Source organism: Squalius cephalus (genome assembly GCF_949319135.1).
Source record: "Squalius cephalus genome assembly, chromosome: 23".
NCBI classification, from domain to species: domain Eukaryota; kingdom Metazoa; phylum Chordata; class Actinopteri; order Cypriniformes; family Leuciscidae; genus Squalius; species Squalius cephalus.
The window spans coordinates 3,333,273-3,355,689 of record NC_137144.1 but is presented as its reverse complement, the minus strand read 5'-3'; the positions used below and the strand labels follow the sequence as shown (position 1 = coordinate 3,355,689).

Below are 22,417 nucleotides of genomic sequence, written 5' to 3'. Positions count from 1 at the left end.
GCCATATCAGTCAATAAGAGTCACTTTACAGGGTGTGGGCCACATCTGGGCCAGAGGAAGCTCTGTGTGTCCATGTTCAGTGTGTTGGGCCAGTTTTGGGCCGGGGACACAGCCAGAAGTGGAGGTGGGCCAGGCAAAGTTTGCTCTCTGGCCTGCTGTTATCAACTCAAGAGTGAACCAACATCATGTTGCTCTAGTGATGGAGAAACAAAGCTTTTAGAAACCATTGAACCGATTGATTTGCATAATGATTCACTGTATTGAAGCTCTGGAAACGCCACACGCTGGTCAGAACAGCGGAAACTCAGCATACAAACACCTTTTACACACCAAATGCAAATGTTTTATTTAAAGTCTAATCTATTCAATGCAATTACCAAATCATCTAATACCAGTAAATATGAAATGTCTTTATAATATGTGTTAGTTTATTAAATTGAAGGGTTTGTTTTGTTTGTTTTATGGAGAGCTTGGTAATCAGACCAATTAGACACTTTTAACTACAACTTCTTTTTTATTATAAAACTGTGTCAATAAACATTAATATTTAAAAAACTGATCTGAGATCAGGTAAAATGAATTAGACAGTGGTTCATGGGTTCACAGAGATCATCGCCCCCTAGTGACGAACCAGTGTCATTTGGAAACAGTGATGACATGAAGCCAGTGCTGCCAGATTTGGGCAGTTTTGAGTTTGATTGTTCTGGTAAAAATTGGTTTGGCGGTTTTCAAACACCTACATTTTATAGACTAATTGGTTAATAAACAAAACTCAAGTGTGCATGTAGTCCATAAAATCAGTCATCATGATGTGTAAATACACCGGCCCACCGCAGATCTGATTCAGCCAATCAGAGATCAGCAATCAGACGTGATCATTCATGACTGACGGGTTTTTAGTGAGATCATTTGTAGCTGTATATTCGAGTGATCAGTGTGTCAAAGTGTCATAAATATACAGTTGTATCTACAGTAAAGAGTGGGAGAGTGACCCAACTCTCTAAACGTGGATTACACCTGGTGGGACTCGAAGGCTCTTTATGAATATAACTGTAACTCTGAGAGCACAGTTGAATGACTTCATTGAAATGGAGTATGGGACTATGACTCCTGTCCATCATCATGTGCACACTGGCCTGATCAGGACATCTGCAACTTCTAAACCGTCCAGACTGTGCTCTACTCGCCCCGACCGCTGCTATTACGGTAATAGTTATTTAGTACGGTACGCAATTATTTCCTTTTCCAGTTGTGATTGGTACCAAAATGCCAAACCGTACCGTACTAAAGGGTGGACCTAGACTCACTGCAGGACGTTGATTGGTTGACAGAGTATCGTCAACAAGGGGAATGACAACATAAGAAGCGCCGTTTTTTAATATACAGTTGAAATATAATACTACTGTTATTGTGTCACGAAATGTAGTTTTAAGAGTTTTTCAGGCGATAATGTAGTTGTTTAAAGCTCAAATCTGTGGTTTATTTATAAAGATTCATGAGAATTTGATCCAGGTTGTGAGATCCAGGCGATCACCGGCGCTCGGCACTTATGTACCCCGCCTGGAACAGCCTTTTGTCGGCTAATCCTTCTGACGTTTGCCGCTGACTCTAATGTCTCCGTAGTGGTTAAGCTATTTAACTTTCCATTGTAAGGTTAGACTAGAGCGCTGACTTTATATGTTTGACTGAATTGTTTGCTTTATTTCTTATTGTATAGCTTCTTGTACCTTTTACTTATACTTTTATAATGGCTAATATTGATAAAACTGAAATTTAACAAAAAGAGACTGGGTTGAGTTTTGACATTTTTAATTGTATTACAGTGAATATGATCACTGTAATGTTGTTTACTGCAACATCTGTTGTTTAGTACAAATGCACATATTGCCTGGACCAATTTTTATATTATATTTAAACGAAAAGAGGCAGGGTTGTGTTTTATATATCGTTTTGTTATAAATAGGCTATAAATTGGCTATAATGTTTAAGATTTCTTTAATTTAAAACGTAAAAAAGAGGCAGAGTGATGTTTTATAACATATTTCGTTTTATTGTTGCCAAAAATATAGATACAGAGATAACCGGAGTAACGTTAGCAGAGCGAGCTGAGTTCCATTAGCAGAATTACCGGACTCGCGTCCTCGGGAGTCATTCTCCTGAGTTGGACTTGGCAAGTCCGAACTTTGCATACTTGCTATTGAGAAACGCCTAATGTCGGCGCTTGGCTTCTTGTGACAAACATGCCGAGAAGCAAGAACAAGATCTGCTGTATGTCATCCATTGTTGTTTATGTCGCTTTCTTCTTCGCGCGAAAATGACGTTGACCGCTTCTTTCCGGCATAGAATACACCACGCCTATCAAGTAAGGGAACTGTTGGCAGTGGAAACGCTAGCCGATTCATGGTTTACCGAAACCGTACCATACTGTACCGCTCAGTGGAAACCAGCCATTAGAGCACAACACAAAGGTAAGCTCATTATTATTATTGTAGTTATTTTTCTGAACACGAATGACACATTTTCGGCTTTTAATGTGTGTGTGGCTTTTAAAGTCTGTTAATTTCTAGAAATGAAGTTCACCTGCAGGGGAACCGCCTTATGCCTTAGTTCACACAACTTTAAACGTCGGCAGATCGCTGTGCTGTTCAGGCTACATGATTTGCTCTGGAGTCTTGAAATCGTTGTGGTGTTCACACTATGTGACACTACGTAAATCTTATGCATCAGGGGGTTACACACTACAGGAGTTGACAACAAGTCTTGGCGCATTCCAATGGCGAATGGACGGCGGGACAAAATTGGCGGTAAATTATATAGTTGAACACCGTCATTAGAACTCTAGAACCACAAAAAAAAACGTGTTATTAAAATATTTTTTACAAATTTCTATCTTTAGAGAATGTTTAAATACTAATTAAAAACAATTGTTGACAGTCTGTGTTATTATTGGTCTACGTTTCCAACTGTATTTGATTCTTTGCAAAGTACCCCCTGACCGACCGCCAATCATTTGAGATAGAAATAAAAGCTATGACTATGATATAGTGATGTGCCATCATTATGAGATTTATTAAACAAATGAAAAACATTTCCAATAATAAACATTAGCAATAAACATTTGTTAACTTGCAAATCGTGCTTAAATCCTGTAGTGTGAACTAGGCATAACTCATCTGCAAACTCGACCGGAAGAAACAAGCGTCTTTTAGAGGATATGTTCTCTTTTATAGAGATATTATCTTGCTAGAGAATATTCTCCTTTGGAAATAAAGGAATAGGCCGCTGTACGTGACCTGTATCGTTCAGTTTCGTTCCACCAAGTGGGGCACTAATTTTTCTTTTGCTCAATATGTTCAACGTTAATAAAAGGTATCCAAGCAAAAAGTTCTCCACGCATTATCCTGCAGTTAATGAGAAATTGTAATTTATTGGCGCACTATATTGACTGCGTATTGAGACATATAAAACTGTTGAGTTAGATTTTCAACCAATCAGCATCGAAAATGGAAGTAGGTCACAGCCGAAATCAAGCCAATATCACTACGCACATGTAAACATGGAGGAGGACGTAAGCAGCGCATCTTCATCTGATAGCGGCGATCAAGCTCGATTAAAGGCCCTTTCACACCGGATGCGTAACGAAAAAGCGAATAGTTCGTGTGCGAATAGTTCGCGTCAAAACCCATCACATGAGCCGCGTAAACACGGTCTCTATCTCTATCTTTGACGATTAGCTTTCTATCCCAAATGTAGTTTAACCTGCTAGCCTACACAGCACAGGACTATACAACGACTAAAACTATCACACAACATACTCACAGTCGTGATAACCGAGTTGGTTGGCAATGCTACGCCACACAATCATTGTCCTTGTAGTATATGTTTGGCTGAAGTCTTTTCTGTCGCCGCAAAAGGAAAAAAAAATCGACATCGAAACGAAAAAAAAAAATTCGTTTTTTCGCCGCAGCACATTCGCGTTCGGTGTGAAAGCACTCATTACACAAACAGCTGATCAAAAAATAAAACCATCGCGCGAATTATTCGTGCGTAAAAATCGCGTCCAGTGTGAAAGGGCCTTAACACCCGTAAAGTGTATTCTTCATGTCGGAAAAGATGGTGGGAAAGGTCCGCAGCCCTTTACTGAAGTCCGATGGGAAAAAATCAAGCATAGGAATGGCTCAAAACGTCGGACACTACGGAGCTAACGTTAGCTATTGCTAACAAACATGTTGCCCTCCTGGACAAACCGGTGTCTGATGTCCCAACAACTACGGGTTTCACCCGGCCTGCTATCGGCGTTTTATAGACGCTTGACTTGTGTGCATGTGCGTGATGGGTAGATTTAGGGGTCGGGTTAGTGTGTGTGTGTGTGTGTGTGTGAGAGAGGGAGAGATAGGCTGCTGTCGGTAGCCTAAAAGAGGCCTAGAAATAGGGTTTCGTTCCACCAAGTGGGGCACTACTTACTTTTTTAACATCAGAAATATATAGATTCCTTAGGAAAAAGTTCTCCACACACAACCTTGCAGTTTTTGAGAAAAATGATGCTAAAGGTGCCCATTTTGAAAAAAAGGGAAAACATAGGGAATTTTGCACTTTCAAACCTGTTTATCATATAAACCCAAAAATGCCGAATTATCACTTGAAGTACAAAATAAACCAGTTTGAAATGTGTGATATACCTGAATCTATAGGGACAGTCAACATGATAAGATTATCAAGAAAACTTCTACTGTAACATTAACATCCCAATTACTTCTCATTATGTTGTTCCAATTCAAAGGTAATATTTGAGGTAAAATCTGAATAACAAATATAATTAAGCCAAAATATAATAACAGAGCTGCCAACTCTCACGCATTCACCGTGAGACTCAAGCAATTGACACTTTTCACACGCTCTCACACACACATCCATTTTCTCACGCACAGAAAAATCGCGAAGCAAAGAGGACACAGAGACCGACAGACTTGACAGAGCAGGTTACTTTATGATATGAAAAATCTCTGCTCTCAGATTCTTTCACTTTTATTACGAAATTCAAACAATACCGTTTTGCTGTTTGTAATTGATCCCTAGCGTGACCCGACCATCTCTACTAGCTAATAGTAAATAAACACGAATGAACAATGTTGAAAGAAACAGTACAGCTTACCGAAATGTATATTCTTCATACATAATATCGATCAATCAATCAAACAAAGGGGTCAATAAAACAGCTGGAGAACAATTGTCACATAACATTTACCTCAGGAAAGCCATTTAATGGCCATAATATAGACAGTTGGCTAGAAAGAGCTATAGAGAGTATTTTGCTAAATATGTGTACTATATTACATATTTATATATTTGTACTTATATCATTAAATAAAGTTGTTATTATAATAAAAAACGCATTATATTTAATTTGAGTTATTTTTAACCTTAAATAATACTACCAGCTGATAGGGCTGTCTGTATGTAGCCTATGTATTTTTTTTTTTCTTGAGAAAAATGAACGCCTATCTTGTGTACCTAATATTTATTCAAATGAGTCAATATTAAATCAAATCACAAGAATTGAATTGAAATCGTGAAATTTGTTTCAAGAAATTTGTAAAAAAAAAAAAAAAAAAACCTAGCTTACCAGAAATTGTACCCTATAAACATTGTAACATGTTGTCACTAAACCTAATACAATTCAGTTTAGTTACTAAAATGTTTTGACAATCACAATACACTTATTGTGATGCAAGTTTTTTTTGCAACCCCCCCCCCCCCTAAACTCCAAATTAAACTCAAAAGTAGCCTATACAAAAAAACAAAAAAAAACTTTTAAAAATAACACGTTTAATGGTGAATTGTTAATTTGCATTCACAAGCAGTAACTGTACTATATGTACATATTCACAGGAATGATTATTGTAAACAAGATTTAATTTTGATTTATTTATTTACCTACCCATCTCTCTCACACACACACTAACCCGACCCCTAAACCTACCCACCTCTCTCTCTCTCTCTCTCTCTCTCTCTCTCTCTCTCTCTCTCTCTCTCTCTCTCTCTCTCTCTCTCTCTCTCACTCTCTCTCTCTCACACACACACACACACACACACACACACTAACCCGACCCCTAAACCTACCCATCACACACATACACACAAGTCAAGCGTTTTTTGTCTATAAAACGCCGATAGCAGGCCGGGTGAAACCCGTAGTTGTTGGGACATCAGAGACCGGTTTGTCCAGGAGGGCAACATGTTTATTAGCAATAGCTAACGTTAGCTCCGTAGTGTCCGACGTTTTGAGCCATTCCTATGCTTGATTTTTTTTCCATCGGACTTCAGTAAAGGGCTGCGGACCTTTCCCACCATCTTTTCCGACATGAAGAATACACTTTACGGGTGTTAATCGAGCTTGATCGCCGCTATCAGATGAAGATGCGCTGCTTACGTCCTCCTCCATGTTTACATGTGCGTAGTGATATTGGCTTGATTTCGGCTGTGACCTACTTCCATTTTCGATGCTGATTGGTTGAAAATCTAACTCAACAGTTTTATATGTCTCAATACGCAGTGAATATAGTGCGCCAATAAATTACAATTTCTCATTAACTGCAGGATAATGCGTGGAGAACTTTTTGCTTGGATACCTTTTATTAACGTTGAACATATTGAGCAAAAGAAAAAGTAGTGCCCCACTTGGTGGAACGAAACCCTATTTCTAGGCCTCTTTTAGGCTACCGACAGCGGCCTAGAAGTGTTGAAGTGCCCAGAGAAACTCTCTTGCTGACAGATAGGGAACTCAGTAATATTAAAGATCTGTCCTCTAGTGGTGAAGGATGGAAGTGCAATTAAAGTGATTGACTTTCCTACAGTTCGATTACATTGTAGTGGAAAGTTTTACAGGAACAAGCTCCACTCACATTTTCTCCACATTTGTGTCCGGTTTAGTAAGCAATATAAGATTGTGTTTCATGTTTACTTACATCATAATAAATAAATACAGTCTGTGAAAGGTTTGATATTGTGTAGTGATCCTCCATCAGCAGCTGCAGTTTCTCTCAGCTGTATCAGTGCAGTCACTGTGACGTCTGACTGACAGAGGTTTTTGTACGACTCTTTATCACTGTGTGAACACATAGCTACCACTGATGACGTGTAAACTCAGACAGTAATAATCTCCTGTATCTTCAGTCTGGACTCCACTGATGGTCAGAGTAAAATCACTGCCAGATCCACTGCCACTGAATCTAGATGGAGTTCCAGTATTACGGGTTGATGTCTGATATATGAGGAGTTTAGGAGCTTCTCCAGGTTTCTGTGAGTACCAGGACATACAGGGTGGAGTACAGTCTGTTAAAGGAGTGCTGGCGCTGCATCTCATCACAACATTCTCTCCTGATGAAACTGTATGAACTACAGGAGTTTGAGTTACTGTGATCTGTCCACTGGAGCCTGGAAGAGAAATGCATAAAGACAATATAAAAACAATGTGTCATATTAGAAATAGAAATAGATGTTCAATATTTATAAAATATTAATCAACTTTATTAATGTAATTATAAGCATGTCAGTGTCTTATTGTATACCTGATATACAGAGCAATATCCAGATGAAGATGTAGATTGTGTTCATTGCTGTAGTTTAGTCTTGTGTGATGATGAAGATTGTGTTCTGCTCTCAGTCATGAAGTGTTAAACTCACAGCACTATAAACACTCTCAGAGCACTGAAGCATGTGCTGACAATGCAAAGTGACTCTCTCTATTTAAATCATTATCCTGAAGACTGTAGATCAGTCACAAACACATTATCAAACAACTTCCTCGTGTTGAGAAATGCTAAGCTATTATACACACATTTCTGAAGTCTATTGACAGAATCATACATATTATTGATCCAGTCATTATTAATATTTACATTGCACTTATTTAACAACTGATGAGGAAACTATTGATTTGAAATATTAATATTAAATATTGATATATTAATTATATTAAGTTGCTGTAAACTGTGAATTTTCATATAGCTACCAGTCGTGCTTCATTAAGCAACACACACTTCTCAAGATTTGTTAAACATCGTTTTCTTGACAGCATTACTTTAACTGTGTACAAACATCTGATAAACGTTTGTTTTTTAAAAAAGTGAAGATTCACTCATAACCAAATGCAACATAGACGTTTCCTAAATGTGTGTTTAATATTTGACAGGGGACATTTGACAGACGTACAGTATGGCAGATGAAACTCTTAAAAATACATCTTCCAGATGAAAACACATCAGATAGCCGTGTGTGTGTTGAATGTGTGCTATAATGTCATCCATGTGGCCTAAGCTTTTGTCAACACTTTACATTACACACATAAATGCTTATTTTACTAATTTACATAAAGATTTACATAACTGAAGATAATTTTTAGATTTTATTTGTCTATGATTTAGTAGCCTTTTGATCACATAAATGACAGATCTAACATTAAATCTTGTTTGGATGTTACAGGGACCGATGAACACATGCAGCCTTAGATGCAGCAATTAAAGGTTTTGAGTAAGTATACTATGAAGGAAATATAATGCCTTGAAGAATCGCATGCGCAGGGTAAGATTTGTGAAAGTGTGCATAAGATTGCAAGCGTAAATTAAATTTGCATGTGCAAGAGAATATTTGTAAAGGTGTAAATCGTGTTTCAAGCGTAAGAAAAAAAAAAGTACAACATTTGACTGGTTTTCGTAAGTGTAATTCATGTATTGTGAAACTGCAGCTTCACGCTAACGCATAATAAATATGATCTGTATTCTTCTGACTTACATTTTTCCGAGCTTACACTTTTGGCACTTCGCCGAAATACGGCCAAAATCATTGCAAGCCTGTGAACAGTGATTTGCAACCGAAAACAACAGTTTAAAGAACAGCAAACCGGATTGAAAGTGTAAAACCAATCTGTATGCGTAAAAAATAAACTGTTGCAAATGTCTAAATGACTTGTGTGCGTGGGGTAAATGCTCCCGAAATAACCCGATTTGCACAGTTCCGTCTTTCTGCGCTCACAGTTTTGGCACGACTATCTTGCTCATTGAGTTTTGTAAGCGTGAAGAGGAGGGCGGGTCCACCTTCATCATGAAGCCAATCAAGTGAGTTTCTCACTGACTCTCGATTTACTCTTATCTGATTGGTTCAATAAACACGCCAGGCGCCAGAAGAGAAGACGATCCCTCCTAGGTATGGCGAAAACAAAAAAATTTCTTGACCGATCACCAAGCCTCATTAGCCGGTTGAAACCGGTTAATCGATTAGTTTAAAATATGCTACGCTATTTCAAATAACAGCCATTTCTAGCCGTGCCTGCAATTTCGCAACTCTGTCGCATCTCTCTGCCGCTCTGCCTCCCGCTCACTCACACACACACACACACACACTGCCCTTCCACTCACGTCACTTTTTTTAAATCCCCTACAGCGCGAAACATGAGTCCCGCAAACGCGGCACGAGCTTGTATGTAATCGGAGGACAAATGGCTCCTTAGTTTCGAAATGGTTTGGGTACAAGGTGATCGCGAAAATAAAGGCGTTTGTCTAGCATTAGAAGCGCATTTGAAACATTGTCGCGGCTCATTTAAGAAAATGACAGCTCCGAAGAGACGCCGCTTTAGTTTGATGTAACGTTAGTGCTAACCAGTGTTGGGGCTAGTTACTCAAAAAAGTAATATATTACATATTACATATTACTCTCAAAAATAGTAATGCCTTACTTTACTTTATTACTCCCTGGAGAAAGTAACTAGTTATATTACTAGTTATATTACTAGTTACATTTTTTTTCTTAATTACTCTATAATTGCCTGAGATGCATCAGATGGAGGGAGAACATACAAAGGAGGAGTGTTCTTTAGGGTCTTTATTACGCCAACAACAGACTGGCACTGTCTAGCACAAATAACTACAAACAACTGTACTTGTACTTGTCGTTGTTGACGCTTCCATTTTTCCCCATCTGTCCCAATAATATCTGTCTGCAGAGCCGCAGAGCCACAGTTTCACCCCAGCAGTTTTACCCGCGCATGCGCAGTTTCAGGTTGTAATTCAAGCCCTATAAATAGTCATTTATATGCAAAATTGTCTATAAAACACAACCGGTCTTCCGACCTTTTACTATATGCGCGAGGGAGAGAGAGCAATACAGCGCTCGTGTTGTTTGAAGGCGGTGAGAGTGAACGGGCTACGCGCGCGCGTCCGGGGCGCTATATTTTTTTTCCCAGGATGGTAGGGGAAGACTCATGAATATTCATTAGGGAAGTCATCCCTGATTGGCCTTAACTGCCGCGTGTCGACCAATCGGTGATGGTAAATGATACCTCGTGCCAAACCCAGACCAATCACTGTTCCATTCACGCCCTCCTCCCCTTCCCTTCTGTTCTCTGTGTTGTGTGCCTTGTGTGTGATGAAGGTGCTACTGGCAAATGTAACGCAAGTAACTAGCTCGGGAAAACTGTAATAATATTACTATTTTCAGACGAGTAATGCCTTACACTACCAGTTACTGAAAAAAGTAATATTATTACAGTAACGCGTTACTTTGTAACGCGCTACACCCAACACTGGTGCTAACAGTAATAAAGAAAGATGATAATCATCATCAGGTGTCGCGTTTTCAGGTGATACATCATAGATGTTGTGCTACTACTGTATTTAAGCACTGTATCACACAAGTTGCAACTTACATCTGTGTCATTCTTTTTGGTGAAATGGTCCAACACACTACTTTTCTTTGCACGCTTCATCCTGTCATCTGCCCTGGCTCTAACCTCAAGTGTTCCCTTTCGAACGGTCACTTCGTATTGCGTAGCTATACGCAATGGGGGAAACTCCTTTTCCTCGATTTACTGAAGCTTTTATGTAAAACGCATTTGCAGCTGCACAGCTAGCACCTTGAGCGTCTGGCTTGCTCATAGGCTGTGCTGCAGCAACTGCACATCCAATGGTGTGGGCGCCTCTGACGTGTAACCAATGAGCATCATCACATGTCAGAGCTCCGCAAGGGGGCGTGGCCTTAGCCTATAATAGCCCCCCGAATTCACCATTATAGCAGATATCACTCCTTCAGCGACAACTTCATGTCTCTGACTGTTTTACTGAGCTTCGCCGTTGAACAAGCCCTTCAGCCTGAGCAAGCATCTATTTCAGCGGACTACGCCCTTTCTGCCGTTTTCCCCTGACGCCGTCTCACCTGTGGCTATCCGGCGACGACGATACATATCCTTTTACTAGCAATTTAGTGTTTCTAATATGCCTGGTTCATCTTGTGCCACGTGCGGAGGTAAGCTGCACGAGGCCGATGGACACGCGAGCTGCATCTCGTGCCTGGGAGTTCTCCACTCAAAATGCACTCTGCCGGCGGATGTGTGCCACGTGCGGATGCATCTGCATGAGGCCTACGGGCTTATTACATCATGCGCTCGCGGCTAGCTCTCCTTTTGGACGGCAAACCGCCTCTCGCGCTCCCCCCGTTTTCTTCCCTCGTCGAGCCTCGACGGAAGAAGCGCGCGGTCAGATGTGCGGATCGGCTTACATCATGCGCTCGCGGCTAGCTCTCCTTTGGACGGCAAACCGCCTCTCGCGCTCCCCCCGTTTTCTTCCCTCGTCGAGCCTCGACGGAAGAAGCGCGCGGGTAGATGTTCGCGCGGCTAGCTCTCTTTACGACATAGGAGAGCTACCCCGCCCTCTGTTTTGCACGTCACACAGAAGCGCGTTTTTCTCTGAAAATGCTCTCTCATGCGCTTGCCCGCTTCCTTCCCTCATTGAGCAGCAACGGAATAAGCGCGCGGTCAGATGTGTACGCGGCTATCTCTCTTAACGACACAAGAGAGCTACCGCTACAATTCTGTTCATCACGCAGAACCTTCTCCGTGATTCGGACACAACAGCGCGGTTTTCATGCCTGGAATCAACCACGCTGAAACCGTTCTCTCTCACTGCAAGAACTAGCTGCCATTCTAAGTATTATAAGAGTTCTTCTCTGTCAATCCCCCCTCTGTCAGTGGTGGATTCTGAGACTCGCGCCTCTCGGCTGGACTAAATCTTTTCATCAAAGCGAACGAGTTCACGCCGGCTCCGCCCCCGCGTGACTCACCCTCTTTGGCAACGTCCGGGAAAGGGGTTGGTCGGGCTCAATGTTGACCCCGCCCCCCATCTAAACCCAGCAGGAGTGCAATTGGACGAAGCATGGCCAGCTAGTCATGTTAAATCACGATTCTAACAGAGCTATAACTGCAGTCTAGGGGCCCGTTAAACCGTGCACCGCTGCAAACTATCGCTGTTCTCACAGCAGCTCAAACAGAGTGAGAAATAAATGTTCCCCCACAGCCCCCGCTCACAGGTAGCTGGGAACGTTCTCAAATCAGTCATTAGGCCCGTTACAAGCGCGCCACTCATGCTGCACACTATCACTGCAGTCAGCGCGCCCGCTATGAAGCGTGTGCCGCCACAAATAGTCACTGCTCAAAACCCCATGACACTTCTCACAGCTCCCTGTCTAATTCAGGTGGCTGGAGATTTTATTATTGTCAACAGGCCCACTGCACTGCGCACGCCTCTACAAACAAACGCCGTTTCACGGCGACCCACGTAAAGCACAACAAGAGTATGTTTCACAATCACAACACACGGGTTCACGGTCCCCCTTCACTAGGCGGTCCCCTCCCAGTTGTTACACTGACTTTTCCCCAGACAAAAGCCTGTACAGTCAGTCCAACACTCAGTATGTGCACAAATCACAATGTAAGGGTATCAGGTCCCCCTGTGTTAGGCGGCCCATCCCAAACTGTGTATCAAACCCTGGCCACACGGGTGTGGGCCTGGCAAACCATCCCCGATGTGTCGAGCTGGGTGATAAACATTATAAAGCGAGGCTACTCGCTCCAATTCGCTCACAGACCCCCAAAGTTTCAGGCGGTTGTCGAGTCTTCAGTGAGAAGCAACGTGGGTTACGTGCTTCGCGCCGAAGTACAGAATTTGTTAGCAAAAGGGGCGATAAAATAATCCCCCCCGCGCAAACACACTCGGAGTTCTACAGCCGTTATTTTCTAATTCCGAAAAAAGACGCAGGTCTCAGACCCATACTAGATTGAGACATTTGAACAAAGCTCTCATGAGACGGCCGTTCAAAATGTTGACTTATCAAACACATCCTCGCGCAAATTCGCCCGAGGGACTGGTTGGTCACGATGATCTGAAAGATGCATACTTTCATATTCAGATAAACCCTCATCACAGGCCATTCTTGAGATTCGCCTTCGAGGGTCAAGCTTATCAATACACAGTTCTGCCTTTCGACCTATCCCTAGCACCCCGTACATTCACGAAGTGCATGGATACAGCGCTTTCTCCCCTGAGACATCAGGGAGTGCGCGTGTTGAATTATCACGACGACTGGCTAGTGCTGGCACAGTCGAGAACCGAGCTAATAGCTCACAGAGATTTGATTCTCGGCCATTTAAAATGCCTGGGTCTCACAATCAATGTTACCAAGAGCAAACTGACCCCCAGCCAGAGCGTAGTCTTTCTGGGCACAGTTCTAGACTCTGTGGCGATGACAGCGCGGCTCATGAGAGCGCGCGCTCTCAGTGCAGACGCTAGCAGCCTCGTTCAGAGCGCGCACCCCTGAGAAAATTTCAGCAGCGGCATTGTCAGTACTCTGTATGGGACTACTGCGCATACGCCCGCTGCAGCACTGACTGAAACGCCAGGTGCCAACCTATGCATGGCAGTCAGGCAGCCTGCGCATCATGGTGAATCACGGTTGTTTAAGAGCCCTGGTTCCCTGGCGGGCTCAGGACTGGTACCTCAAGGGTGTGACCATGGAAGTAGTTTCCAGAAGGAAAGTGGTGTTTACAGACGCATCCAACCTGGGTTGGGGTGCGCTGCACGAGGGCAAGCCTGTCTCCGGCCTCTGGTCGAGCATGGAGCAGAGCTTACACATCAACTGTCTGGAAATGAAAGCGGTTGGTTTGGCCCTGAAAGCATTCCTGTCAAACTTAAAAAGTCACCATGTCCTGGTCCGCACGGACAACATGTCAGTGGTGGCTTACATAAATCGCCAAGGCGGCATCAGGTCAGGCAACCTGTATGCCATGGCGAGAGACCTCCTCATATGGGCACAGACCAATCTGAGCTCTCTGAGGGCAATGCATATCCCGGGCGTTCAGAATCTGGGCGCGGATATGCTCTCACAGGGCAACACTCCCCTAGGCGAGTGGTCCTTGAACTCACAGACGGTCCGTCTGATATGGAGTGTGTTCGGAGAGGCCGAAATAGACCTTTTTGCCTTGAGATCCAACACCCATTGCAAAATGTTCTTCTCGAAAAGCAGGGATTTGTTGTCCCATCACTGGCCCAACCGTCCCCTTTATGTTTTCCCCCTGTCTCGATGATTCCACAAGTCATCAAACGGATAAGGGAGAGCGGGTGCCCAGTCCTGCTGGTGGCCCCTCTCTGGAGATCCAGACCGTGGTTTCCAGAGCTGTTTCAGCTATCAGACACAGTCCCTTGGCCTGTTCCGATGAGGAAAGACCTCCTCTCTCAGGCCAAAGAGACGATATGGCACCCTCGACCCGACTTATTGGCCCTCCATTTATGGCCCCTAAACGGGTACCCAGGGAAGGTCCTAAAGACTATCTCTGAAGCCAGGGCCCCGTCTACTCGGCGCCTATATGCTTTGAAATGGGCAGGTTTTTCCAGCTGGTGCTCGAAAAACTGTGTGAACCCAGAGTCATGTGAGGTATCTGTGGTACTCTCCTTCCTGCAGGAGCTGTTGGACGCGGGCCGCTCCCCGTCCACGCTCAAGGTATATGTGGCAGCTATTGCAGCGCATCATGCTCTGGTGGCTGGCCAATCAATAGGAAGAAATGATTTGGTGGTGCGGTTTCTGAAGGGTGCTAGGAGAATCAACCCCTCCAGACCCCCTTCTGTGCCCCTTTGGGACCTCTCCATGGTCCTGGGGGCTTTAAAGGGCCCGCCGTTTGAACCGCTCCAGTCGGTTGATCTTAAACCTCTCTCGCTAAAGACTGCTCTCCTGTTGGCACTGGCATCTATCAAGCGAGTAGGAGATCTGCAGGCTCTCTCAGTGAGCCGTTCAGGTTTGGAGTTTGGTCCAGGTGACACTAAGGGCATCCTCAAACCTAGGCATGGTTATGTACCCAAAGTGCTCTCAACGCCGTTCAGAGCACAGGTCATTACATTATTAGCTCTTCCCCCTTCTGCTGAGGATGGGGAGGTTAATTTTTCTCTGCCCTGTCAGAGCGCTGAGAATCTATCTGGAGTGTTCTGTGTCTTTTAGACAGTCAGAACAGCTTTTTGTCTGTTTTGGTGGCCGATCCAAGGGTGATCCAGTCACTAAGCAAAGACTGTCTAGATGGATTGTGGACGCCATATCTATGGCTTATGCCTCGGTGGGTCAAGTTTGCCCCATAGGTATTAAGGCCCATTCGACTAGAGGCATGGCTTCGTCGTGGGCTTGGTCATCTGGCTTTCCCATTCAAGATATTTGTGATGCGGCCGGCTGGTCCTTGCCTTCCACATTTATGAAATTTTATAACATGGAAGTGCCTTCTCTACAAGCGAAGGTATTTTCGGTATGAAAAAGGCCCGACGATGTCTGGTCTTGTCTACACTGTTACTGTGCATAACCATTCATACACATATATAAAACCCGCTTGCTGGTTATATAGTATTATGCTGATAGCCCCGACGGTGTCTGGGTTTATTAGTATATTATGTTGGTATTGTTACTGACACATATTTATTTATAAGACCCGACGGTGTCCGGTCTGATATATATAATGGTTTCGGGCTTGTCTATTGGCTCAGGGGTCCTGAGTTCAGTGGCAACCAGTTACTTCTGGTGCGGCGTTTTGCATGGGGTCCCCACTGCGTATAGCTACGCAATACGAAGTGACCGTTCGAAAGGGAACTACTCGGTTACTAGCGTAACCTCAGTTCCCTGAGATAGGGAACGAGTATTGCGTAGCCGGCCGCACTATAGTAACCTGGTGAGTTGTCGCTTCAGTCGTGAAACCTGCTATAATGGCAAATTCGGGGGGCTATTATAGGCTAAGGCCACGCCCCCTTGGGGAGCTCTGACGTGTGATGATGCTCATTGGTTACACATCAGAGGCGCCCACACCATTGGATGTGCAGTTGCTGCAGCACAGCCTATGAGCAAGCCAGACGCTCAAGGTGCTAGCTGTGCAGCTGCAAATGCGTTTTACATAAAAGCTTCAGTAAATCGAGGAAAAGGAGTTTCCCCCACTGCGTATAGCTACGCAATACTCGTTCCCTATCTCAGGGAACTGAGGTTACGCTAGTAACCGAGTAGTTTTAGCCTGTAGCCTTTACTTTTTGCAAACCTTGTGAACGCGCGAACCCAAACGCTGTGACCTCGTGCCAAATGTTTTTTCTTGGTTTATTAAGTACAAACAGGCGAGTTATGAAAAATTGAGTGTGAGATATTTGTTCACTTTACACAAAAATATCTTGGAATGAGATGGCTTACTGTAGTAGCGTTTAGTCCACTGTCTATTATAGCCTAATTTAGAGATTACATTTTTTTTTTTTACCAACTACCGACAGTTTTGATCGGTTAACTTTGATACGGTCAACCATCGGTCAAACGGTCATCGGTTAACATCCCTAATCCCTCCTGACATTCTGATCTGACTCAGCATCGTCCTCGCCGCCGGAATGGTACTTTTAACGCGCACACACAAATATATAATAATACATATAAAATAGGCCTATATTTAAATCCTTCATAAGTTGTGTACCATTAAGCCGACTCCCGTGTGTTCATACTGAATTCATATCACATACTCAAGCTGGTGTTAAGTAAGAAAAACAGATTCGATTGGTTTGGCATTTTCATTGAAATGATGTATATCATATAATCTGCTTAGACCTTTGAGCTGATGCTAAACTATGTAATTACAATGTTATATAACAAATCTATAATTAAAACTTGTAATGTGCATGTTGCTAATTGTTATAATGCTGTCTCTTAAGGAACTGTTGATGAATGCTGTATTGGATAGACTCCATGCTCGACTGTCCATCTGCTTAATCGACCACCAGTTGATTTAGATTTTTTGGAGTTTGTCTGTTCCCAGGAGCTAGTGTTTTTAAGTGCACTGTCAAGCCAGGAGGATTCGTTTCCACATGCTGTAATGGATGGAGAGGTTGTACAGGTGTACAGGTGATTGGTGAGATCAACAACAATAACGTGTGTACGAACAGCACTCTAGACTTTGAATCTGGCAAGCTTGGGCGACCAAGAATAGTTTTGTCAGAGGACTGTATTGAGGAACTAATAGCCATGTCTCCACCAGTGCCGTGTGTTGCTAAATTGCTGGGAGCGAGCACAGTGTTGTAGAACAGTGCGATAATGTGGCAGCATCCCTAAATAAAGACCTGGAGAATATTCGCAGGTGGGCTGATACCTGGAAGGTCACGTTCGAGCCCAGCAAATGCAAGGCTATGGTTCTGTCGAGAAAGAGGCCTCCATCCTGCCCGGACCTTCTCTTTGGGGCAACCAGAATTGACCTTTTTGAGCAGTTGAATATTCTGGGACTATGTATCGATAAGAAGTTGCTATGGACTAATCACCTGTCAAACATCTGCAAGCATGCTGGACAGCGTCTTGGAGCTCTGCGCAGGTTGGCCAACAAGCTTGATGTCAAAGGTAGGGCCAATGTCTACAAGGCGCAAGTCAGGAGTACCATGGAGTACTCATGCCTTGCCTGGATGAACGCATCACAGACCACCCTTGGGCAGCTTGACAACATCCAGAAAAAGGCATTGAAAATCATTGGGGAGGATGAGGACAACGCCCTAAGGAAATATGCAATCAGCCAGCTCAGCCATCGTAGAATTGTTGCAGCTACAACTGTGCTTTTCAAAATGCACACTGAAAACTGTCCAGAGGATCTCAAAGCTCTGCTACCCCCACCTGATCTCCTTTGCCGAACCACTCGAAGAGCACGACCAAGTCACGCCCTAATACTCCCCAAGTCCAACACCAAATGCTTGGGGAGGAGCTTTCTTCATTCGGCTGTAACAACTTGGAACTGCCTCCCCTGTACTGTAGTAGGTGAAATCACCTCAAAGAATGTTCAGGCCTTCAAGAAAAGACTAAACAAACACCTCCTTAGCAATAAACTGTAATCTCCTGATGCTTAATGTCACCTATCCTATATATCTAGTCCTGAGTCGCTGCAGATCACGATAGGCTCTCGGAACATGAACTGTTAAAGCCTGTATCTGCTTAAGCTTGAATAAAAAAATAAAAAAATAAAAAAAATAAAAAAATGATAAAGAATGATATTTAGACATGGTAATTTATGACTAGATGTAACTTTTGATACTTAAAAAAAGGTAAAAGTGTCTCTCCTATTGACTTCGTCCCATCAGTGTGGCTGTCATGAAGAAAATAGTAAAGACCACTGCTTTTATTAAACACTTACACATTAAAACAACTGGTGTTTCTGCTTCACTCCGCATCGCTCTCATACTGTGATCTGAAACACTAACAATAAAACATCCCAGTGTCATAATCAATATCAGCTCTAACTCTTATTTCACATCAAATATATTACTACCGATAAATGTAGATTTTTAAAGTCTTCAGAAACTTTGAACTAAACATTGATATTGTGTAGTTTGTGATCCTCCATCAGCAGCTGCAGTTTCTCTCAGCTGTATCAGTGCAGTCACTGTGACGTCTGACTGACAGAGGTTTTTGTACGACTCTTTATCACTGTGTGAACACACCACCACTGTGATAACTCTGACAGTAATAATCTCCTGTATCTTCAGTCTGGACTCCACTGATGGTCAGAGTAAAATCACTGCCAGATCCACTGCCACTGAATCTAGATGGAGTTCCAGTGTAACGGTTTGTTGCTCCATATATGAGGAGTTTAGGAGCTTCTCCAGGTTTCTGTGAGTACCAGGCTAATAAATGATAACTAGACACATACACATTACTGCTGGTTTTACAGTTTATTCTGACTTCTTCTCCTGGTTGAACTGCTGGTATTGATGGACTCTGAGTTACAGTGATCTGTCCTCTACACTCTGAAAGAAAACAGAAATAAAAATGATATATATGATGATATTCAGAATATGATAAACATATATATTTCACATATTAAGATAATTAATAATCATTGTAAAAACTGTATTACACAAACCTTGAATAAACAGTGCAATGGTCCAGATGAAGATGTTGATTGTGTTCATTGCTGTAGTTTAGTCTTGTGTGATGATGAAGATTGTGTTCTGCTCTCAGTCATGAAGTGTTAAACTCACAGCACTATAAACACTCTCAGAGCACTGAAGCATGTGCTGACAATGCAAAGAAGTGGGCAGGATTTACAACAGCTTGTGCTGATAACAAACTAATATACACTAGAGTTACAGAATCATGACTTTATTTAGTATTTTTATTGTGACTCCTGAGACACTGAGGATGTGCAGATGAACGTCCATCTCTGTGTCCATATTCAGTCATGTGACCATCATCACTGCTACACTTCCACTAGATGAAGCGCCATCACTAAAGTAAGATCATGAATCATGAGTCTGTTCAGAAAGTATCAGGACTGATTGTGAATCTCTAATCAGAGTTCATGGTGTCACTCCATCTATCATGAAGCCTCATGTGTGTCTGAAATCATCAAATGGAGAAGAAACAGGCTGTTAAAGATGGAGACATATTAGAGCTTGTTCACGTTTCATGATCTTGTGTGGAGATTCATAACCAGTCCAGATACTTTTAGAACAGACCTTGAATATGAAAACATGCTTGACTGTGTAGAACATGCAAAATACCTTTTATATTTTCATTGTTGACACTTTCTATTGACTTTGGCTCTAATATTCAATAAACTCATTATTTGAAGAGATTTTCACTGAAGATTGAAGTCTGAAGCTGCAGGTTTTTCTGTGAATCATGATGATTGATCTGCATATGAAGAACAGAAGCATCATTATGAGAAACTCCACAACATCATCCATGATCAAAGAGGTCAAAGGTCACCTCAGAGGTCACAGCTCATCAAATATATTTCTTTAAACAGTGTTATATCAGAAAGCATTTTAGTCAAATCTGAATGAGTGAGTGTTGAGAAGAGCTGAGGATCTTCTAATATCAGTGTGTTGAAGTGTTGTTTCTCTCTCTCTGCTGGACTGTGTGTTCACTCGAGTGGAATAGAGGTTTTTGTACGAGCGTTTCATTAGATTGTATCACTGTGGTGGACTTTCGGTGGAGGAACTAAACTGGTGATCAAATGTAAGTCTATTTAATTACATATTTAAAAAAATACAATTTAGATTTCAGAAAGTGTTTTACAGTTGAAACAAGAACAACATTTATTATTAATAATGATTATTAGATATTGTGGCGAAACTTTACTTGAAGCCTTTATGTATTTAATGCATTATAAAGGTATCAACAATGTAGATTATAATGCCTTATATCTTTTCATAAATATTTGTAACCAAAGTTAAAATGCATTAAAATATTTGCAAATTCCTTTTTACATCTGTTAAACGTATTGCACCCTTATACATTGTATTACGGTATTGACTACCTGTATTGTTTTATTTGGAGGTATACGGTTATGTACGTGATGACGTTACATTTTTTTTACGTCACATGCTTCTAAGTTGAGAAAACTGAACTGATGTTATGTTCAAGTGAAGCTTGCTAAATAAAAATCCTGCCAAGAGGATAAACAGCACTGAACAGTTTTCGTTTGTTTTTCCTGCACGCGAGTGAGGGTGAATTGCGCACTCGGATGCTCAACAGGTTATGGGCCCAGGCACGGAAACAAACGAGCGTGAGTAAGACAGACGCGACGTATTACGCGTTCTATGAAGCTAGCGATGAAGCTAAAACTGAAGTGACATAAGAAGAAAAGTCGGCGAAAATGGCAAACAGAGTGGTAAACAGAGCGGTAGGAGTCCTAGCAACACAATCTTTGTTTGATGGATCCGAAGATAAATATGATCTTTGGGAAACGAGATTCTTAAGCTGTCTACACACTCTAAAGTTAAAAGAGACTATTTTGCACGAGCCCACTGATGCTAACGCAGAACAGCTAGCCGAAGACAGACGGAAGAATGCTGATTGTTATGCTGAACTTGTAAGACTGATAGATGATAAAAGCCTATCACTGATAAGACATGAAGCTGCTGACGATGGCAGGAAAGCCCTTAAAATACTGAAAGAGCATTATTCAGGGAAAAGCAAGCCACGGATAATAAATATGTACACATCCTTAACTCAGCTACGCATGGCAGACAACGAGAGTGTTACTGACTACTTGATAAGAGCAGAAAACATCATCACAGCACTGAGAGATGCAGGTGAAGCCATGAGTGATGGATTAACCATAGCAATGATTCTCCGTGGATTACCAGATTTTTTCAAGCCGCTAGCCATCCACATAACACAGAATGAGGACGACGTTACGTTCACAGATTTTAAGAGAAGACTGCGGATTTATGAAGAGGCGGAAAAAATGAAAGGAACTGAATCCACAGATAATGTGATGAAGACACAGACAAGACAAGGAAAAGGTCCTGTCAGGTACCACACTAAAGAAAGAAAAGAGGAAGACACAAATGTGACATGTTACAAATGTGGAATAAAGGGACACAAAGCAAGAAAATGTTACAAGAAAGTGTGGTGCAATCATTGTAAAAATAGTACACACGCAGAGTTCCTGTGCAAGAAAAAGGGCGACCAAGATGGCGTCAGAAAGGTTACAGACAAACACGATAATGACCAAGATCATCTCTTCAAAGCTGAACACTCAGAAAAACCACAGAACAAAGTGAAGATGAAAGGCATCATGGTAGACGCTGGAGCGACATCTCATATTGTGAGCGACATCACAAAATTCAGAAGTTTTGATAGCTCATTTCAACCAGAGAACCATTCAGTGGAATTAGCCGACGGAACGAAGTGCAGTGGAATGGCGCAACAAAGAGGGACGGCAGTGATTTATCTAATAGATGACGCTGGAAAACAGCACACTGCACAGCTTCGGGACGCACTATACATGCCTTCATACCCACATGACATTTTCTCGGTAGCTAGAGCAACAAATGGAAGAGCAACAGTCATTTTCAAAAGAGGAGACAGCCACTTGATTACCAAAAACGGAAGCAGGTTTGATATCCATGAAAGTGGAAACTTGTACTATTTGCCAACACTAGAAGAGGGCGTTGACCAGTGCAAAGTGTGTCATGATTTACAAACCTGGCATGAAATTTTGGGACATTGTAACCATGAAGATGTACAGAAGCTACAAGGTGTAGTAAGAGGCATGGAGATAAAAGGATACAAAATGAGACAGGAACAGTTATGTGAAGTGTGTACA

At 42.3% G+C, this 22,417-nt stretch overlaps 1 gene segment (V, D, J or C); it reads left to right on the top strand.

Moving 5' to 3' along the window:
* Positions 1 to 17,194: 17,194 nt before the first annotated feature.
* LOC307151302 (immunoglobulin lambda constant 7-like) overlaps positions 17,195 to 22,417 on the top strand; it is a 35,339-nt gene continuing 30,116 nt past the window's right edge. Inside the window, exons 1-3 of the C gene segment in view lie at positions 17,195 to 17,223; positions 18,843 to 18,921; positions 20,268 to 20,319.